Raw genomic sequence first — 7,099 nt, forward strand, 5'->3', positions numbered from 1 at the left:
GAAGGATTAGTAGCCTCGCCAAATGAACGAGGGATTAATTCTCACCAAATTATCACGGGATTAGTTGTCTCTCCAGATGAAACAGGGATTAGTTGCCTCGCCAAATGAACGAAGGATTACTAGTCTCGCCAGAAGAACGAGGGATTAGTAGCCATTCCAAATGAACAAAGGATTAATAGCCATGCCAAATGAACGAGGGGACTAGTAGCCTCTTCAATTGAACAGAAGATTAGCAGTCACACCAAATGAACGAGGAATGAGTAGCCTCACCAAATTAACGAGGGATTATTACTCGCCAAATGAACGTGAGATTAGTAGCTCGTAAGATGAACGAGGGATTAGTAGCTTCATCAATTTTACAAGGAAATAGGCGTCACGAGAAATGAACTAGGGATTAGTAGCCTTGCCAAATGAACGAGGGATTAGTCGCTTCACCAAATGAACAAGGGATTAGTAGCCTCGCCAGATGAACGCGGGATTAGTAGCAAAGCCAGATTAACGAGGGATTAGTAGCAAAGCCAGATGAACGAGGGATTAGTAGCCTCGCCAGATGAACGAGGGATTAGTAGCAAAGCCAGATGAACAAGGGATTAGTAGCCTCGCCAGATGAACGAGGGATTAGTAGCAAAGCCAGATGAACGAGGGATTAGTAGCTTCGCCAGATGAACGAGGGATTAGTAGCAAAGCCAGATGAACGAGGGATTAGTAGTCTCGCCAGATGAACGAGGGATTAGTCGCCTCGCCAGATGAACGAGGGACTAGTCGCCTCGCCAGATGAACGAGGGATTAGTAGCCTCGCTAGATGAACGAGGGATTAGTAGCCTCGCTAAATAAACAATTGATTGTAGACCCAACTTTCTATTTTTGCAAAAATATACACTAAGAATTTGAATTCCGACTTCACCGTCTTTGCCAAATATATATCACCTATTTCCATATAGAATTTTTTTTTTAATATACTATTTATCTTTGAACTTTTTAATGTACTTTTTAATGTTGTAAGTTTGTAATATACTTTTTTAATGGTGTACTTATTTAATGTACTTTTTTTAATGTTATAATTTTTTAATGTTATAATTTTTTAATGTTATACTTTTTTAATGTTATACTTTTTTAATGTTATACTTTTTTAATGTTATACTTTTTTAATGTACTTTTTTTAATATTATAGTTTTTTAATATTGTACGTTTTAATGTTGTCCTTTTTTAATATTGTACTTTTTATTAGTGTAGTTTTTAATGTACTTTTTTAATGATGTAATTTTTTTAGTGTTGATCTTTTTTAATGTTATACTTTACTTAGGCTCTTATGCTAGGTACTGGTCAGGTGACTAGCCGCCACGCTTTCCCTAGAACACTATCTGCACTTCACTTTACGTCCAGTTCTTAAAATTCCGTAAGGTGTGGAGGATGGAACAGTGTGAGAAAGCTGCTCAGTCATCCCTCCCTGTCCGGGGGTTCGAATTCGGTTCGAACATGATGAACTCTAGCGGGTGCTTGGGGCGCTCTACGATCCGAAATATATCCGAACTACGACGATCCGAAATCTACCCGAGTTAAAACGAATTATCCGAAGCAGGAAGATCCGAAGTTCGTCCGTTGATGAGCGTAGAACAAGATTCTCTCTCTCGAGGTGGTGGTGGTATATAAGATCCTGCATTGATGTGTGACTGAGGCTATATACGTGGACGTGTGGGTGGGCCTTAAGCGGGACTTATCCCGTCCGGAGCGCTCAGCCTCACGCTTATAACAAGTTAAACACTGCGCACTTACCGCAAGCCATTCATAACCAACTCCAGCACTTTGAAATGTTACGTAGTGTAGTGAAAGTTTAACTTATGCCTGTATGTATATCCACAGAGACAAAGGGGGAGTGTTGGGGGATATATATATACACTGACATGTATACCCAGCTTCTCGAATTATATATATACACACTGACAAGTATACCCAGAGTTTACCATAGTCCTGGACTATGTTCACGACTCCAGTATCCTCATTGGTTGTTAAGTTGGCAACTACGGTGACTTTATAAACCACTCTACAGGTGTTCCAGACATCATCAGCTCAACACCAATTCATCCAGACGAGTGTATTCATACATGTACAAGTTGTTTAGTGTACGGAAAGCTTGATTTAATACTGATTTGTATTTAGAAATAGAATTTATTTCTAGATATATATATTTTGAGTTTCACCACGACAGTCCATAATAGCCTAGTATTGTTGACACCATATAATACATATTTTTCTGGAATACAAAGAGTTGAGTTGTGTACATCCCAGCTCCTAGTTCACATATCCCAGCTTCTAGTCCATATATCCCAGCTCCTAGTCCATATATCCCAGCTCCTAGTCCACATATCCCAGCTCTTAATCCACACATGTCTTACAGTTTCTGTACAGTGACATTGACCTTGATATAGGATACGAGATTTAGCAAAAAAAATACAAAATAATAATTTTTCCTGGTCACTACGCATTTTTTTCGTTGTTCAGCACTCATGTTCCTCAAGATGGCTCAGTGCTCATATTCCTCAGTACATACTCATATTCATGAACATTGCTAAGTGGCCATATTTCTCAGTATTGCTCATTATTCACATTCCTCAGTATTACTGCTGCAACCCATCCTCCGAATTGACAGTACGATTTAATACTAAGTATAATAAGTACATTTTCTTACTATCATAAACAGTGCACAATTGCACTTATGGGGCTGTTACATTTACCCAACTCCCTCCCCCGATTTAATTCTCCTAGTTTTCTGTCAAGACACTCAGAATTTTAAAATGAAGTTTTCAATTTGCCATACTCAAGTTTTAAATATCAAGAATTTCTTTTTCAGGTTTATTAAACAATATAGATTTTATACAAAATTTTAAAATATCCCAAGTTACTTTACAATTTATTGATATATTTTAGTTTTGTTTTATTAGTTTTATAAAACTGTAATATCAATATAGTTATAGGTTAAGTATTAATTGTAATTAAGAAGCAATAAAATTATTATTTTCAAAAACTAAGACAGTTAGGTGAGGTTGTGGTTTTCTTTTTAGTTTTTCAGGTAAACTCAAATATTCACAATATATTTGACAGTACGATTTAATACTAAATGAAAATAAGTACAATTCCTAACTGCTATGAAAAGCACATAATTGCACTTATTTGTCTTCTTACATTTACCACCCCATTTTTGGAGGACGGGCTGTACTCAATACACATACGCCTCAGCATTGCTCAATACTCATTTTCATCAGTATTGATCAGCTCACTACTGCTCATTACACATATTCCCTGTTACTCATATTCATCGGTATTGCTCAGTGGTCATATTCCTTGGTGTTCATCTTCCTCTGTATTGCCCAGTGCTCATCGGTACTCCTTTAATATCTTTCAATATTGCTCAGTACCCATACTCATAATCGCTCAGTACTTCTCTATATTTGCTCTATATTACTGTTGCGCAATACTTCTTAATGAAGTAATACATTGAATTACGGTATTAGAATATATCCTCTTGTTGCTCCACTATCAGTTTACAAAAAAAGTAAATCCGGGGACATTTTGAAATTCACCATTTACAATTACAATTATTTACAAAGATGTAATTTACAATTACATCAGCAAAGTGTAACTGTTCAAGAATTTCTTGAGGGCAATCTTTCTTTATTTCGTACCAAATCTCCCCAGAGGAAAGTATCTAAATATTTTGAGTAATAATAATAATAATGGATTAATAACATATATATATATATATATATATATATATATATATACAATTATTTGAAATTAGTATATTTTGGTAGCAGTCTTTCCTGTAGACATATATTATTAAATATGACCGAAAAAGTAAGATTAATAATTCTAACCCGAATTTTCTCGATCTTTCGTACGTTTCTTTTCACTGTTGATGGTAATTCAAAAATCAATTCTCCAAAATTATTTGAAAGTATAACATTGATGCAATATTGAATCTGGATACGAGGAGCTGCCTCGTATGGGCCAATAAACCTGCTACAGTTCTCATTACTACTATCCCCTACACCTGACTATCCTCCTCAGCTCTCTCTTGCCTATTTATTGCCTGTCCCTACCTCCTCATCACAATCGACTTGAGAATGGTCCAGGACGGACCGAAACGTCGTCGTCCCTTCAATTTCTAGTGTGTGGTCTGGTCAACATACTTCAGCCACGTTATTGTGACTCATCGCCTGCATATGGTGTTGTGTTGATTTAGGGGCGACGACGATCATCGCCTGCATATTGATGCAATAGGTGCGGTATTTATATTGCAGTTAGTGTGGTTTTTTATGTGGAAATATGCGTTTTTTTTCTATCCATTAGTCTTAAGCGGTATGTATATAAGACCACCTCTTGTGAGATTTTGTGTGAAATTATTAATAATAATTTTGTTTAAATGTATGAACAAATGTCTAATATTTTTGTTAATTTTTATGAAAATAATTCCTAAAAATATTTAACCAGAAGTCTTTTTATAATATAATTATTTCACAATAGTAATAATATTAAAAGGCATCTGGTAAAATTAAAGAACTACTTTGATATAAATTATCATCAATACTAGATATTTGTTCGTACACTTTCACATACTGACTAAGGATAATGGGTTAAAAAAAATATTTGGTTCGCCATAGCCCGTGCTACTTGGAACTTTTGTTTCCAGTAGCTGAATTTTAAAACAACATTCGAATAATTGAAGACATTGTTTCATTACTGGGAATAAAGCCGCTTGCTGTTATTATAATAATCTGTCTGTAACCAGAGAGATTACTGGCGGTGAGCCGACTCTAATCACCTCCGGGTTATGTTTCTTATATATAATATTATATATATATATATATATATATATTATATATTATATATATATATATTTATATCTATATAGAATATATATATATCATATATATATATATATATATATATATATATATGTCGTACCTAGTAGCCAGAACTCACTTCTCAGCCTACTATGCAAGGCCCGATTTGCCTAATAAGCCAAGTTTTCATGAATTAATGTTTTTTCGTCTACCTAACCTAACCTAACCTAGCTTTTTTTGGCTACCTTACCTATATATATAGGTTAGGTTAGGTTAGGTAGGGTTGGTTAGGTTCGGTCATATATCTACGTTAATTTTAACTCCAATAAAAAAAAATTGACCTCATACATAGTGAAAAGGGTAGCTTTATCATTTCATAAGAAAAAAATTATAGCAAATATATTAATTCAGGAGAACTTGGCTTATTAGGCAAATCGGGCCTTGAATAGTAGGCTGAGAAGTGAGTTCTGGCTACTAGGTACGACATATATATATATATATATATATATATATATATATATATATATATATATATATATATATATATATATTATATATATATATATATATATATATATATATATTAGTATATTTTGGTAGCAGTCTTTCCTGTAGACATATATTATTAAATATGACCGAAAAAGTAAGATTAATAATTCTAACACGAATTTTCTCAATCTTTCGTACATTTCTTTTCACTGTTGGAGGTAATTCAAAAATCAATTCTCCAAAATTCATTTTTATTTCTCGACAACGGCTTCTCCAATGGTTTCGTCGAAGACATCATAAGAAGGAAAGTGAAACGCCATGCAACCTCTGAAGAAACAACTAACAAAACACCTATACCCCCTATTAGACTATTTTACAGGAACTTCTTTTCCACAGCTCATAAAACGGAGGAAAGGGCCCTGAAAGATATTGTTAATAGAAACGTTATCCCTACAGACAAAAATCAGAGGATACAACTGACGATTTACTATAAAACCAGAAAAACGGCCAGCCTACTCATGAGAAACTCTCCAGACACAAAGCAGAACGCTTTAAAAGAGACCAACGTCGTCTATGCCTTTAAATGCCCACTTGGGGACTGTAAGCTCCAAAAAACCCAGTATATAGGCAAGACAACAACATCTCTTTCTAGGCGTTTAACGATGCATAAGCAACAGGGCTCCATTAAGGAACATATAATCTCTTCCCACAACCAAACCATCGCCAGAGAAATCCTAGTAAACAACACAGAAATCATCGATAGATACAGCGATAGCAGACGGCTTGACGTTTGCGAGGCACTGCACATTAAGAAGTCAACACCAGCAATCAACAGCCAATTAATGCACAACTATATTCTACCCACCTCAAGACTCCGCTCCAATATAGAAGCATCAAGAAATATGGACCAATAGGCTTTCTACAATCACTTCCATTTCAATACCCATTGTTTCGTGTTCTGTCTTGTGTTGATGAAATTAATACCCTATTAAATACCACCTCACCCCATCCACCTCACTCAAAAGTAGATATAAACAAATCGGAGATATGTAAGTTCTATTCAGTTGTGTATGTGTAAAGTCTTTGAAAATGTAATAAGTTTTACGAAACGCGCTCAAGTGTCGCGTCAGACTAGAAAAAAAATAAAAATGAATTTTGGAGAATTGATTTTTGAATTACCTCCAACAGTGAAAAGAAATGTACGAAAGATTGAGAAAATTCGTGTTAGAATTATTAATCTTACTTTTTCGGTCATATTTAATAATATATATATATATATATATATATATATATATATATATATATATATATATATATATATATATATATATGTTATATATATATATATATATATATATATATATATATATATATATATATATATATATATATATATATATATAACATGGACTAACTCCTAGTTAGTTCAATGTTAACTTGGGTTAATCCAAGTTAAAACTAACCTGGCCTGACCTAATCTAACGTATCCTGACCTCACTTTCCCATACTTAAATTATCCTGACTTACCCGTACTTAACTAACCTGACTTACCCATACTTAAACTAACCTAACCTAACCAAATGTAATCTAACGTAACTTAACCATACACTAACCTAATCCAATCTAAGGTAATAAACCTAAAATTATATACTTAAACTAACGTGACTTAATCTAATCCAATTTAACCTAAGTTAACTTAACCTGGGCATAAATAAATGCGGTGAATTCAATGAAGAAATCATTTACATAAATTCATTACACAAATTAAA

Source organism: Procambarus clarkii, chromosome 22 (genome assembly GCF_040958095.1).
Source record: "Procambarus clarkii isolate CNS0578487 chromosome 22, FALCON_Pclarkii_2.0, whole genome shotgun sequence".
Taxonomy (NCBI): Eukaryota; Metazoa; Arthropoda; class Malacostraca; order Decapoda; family Cambaridae; genus Procambarus; species Procambarus clarkii.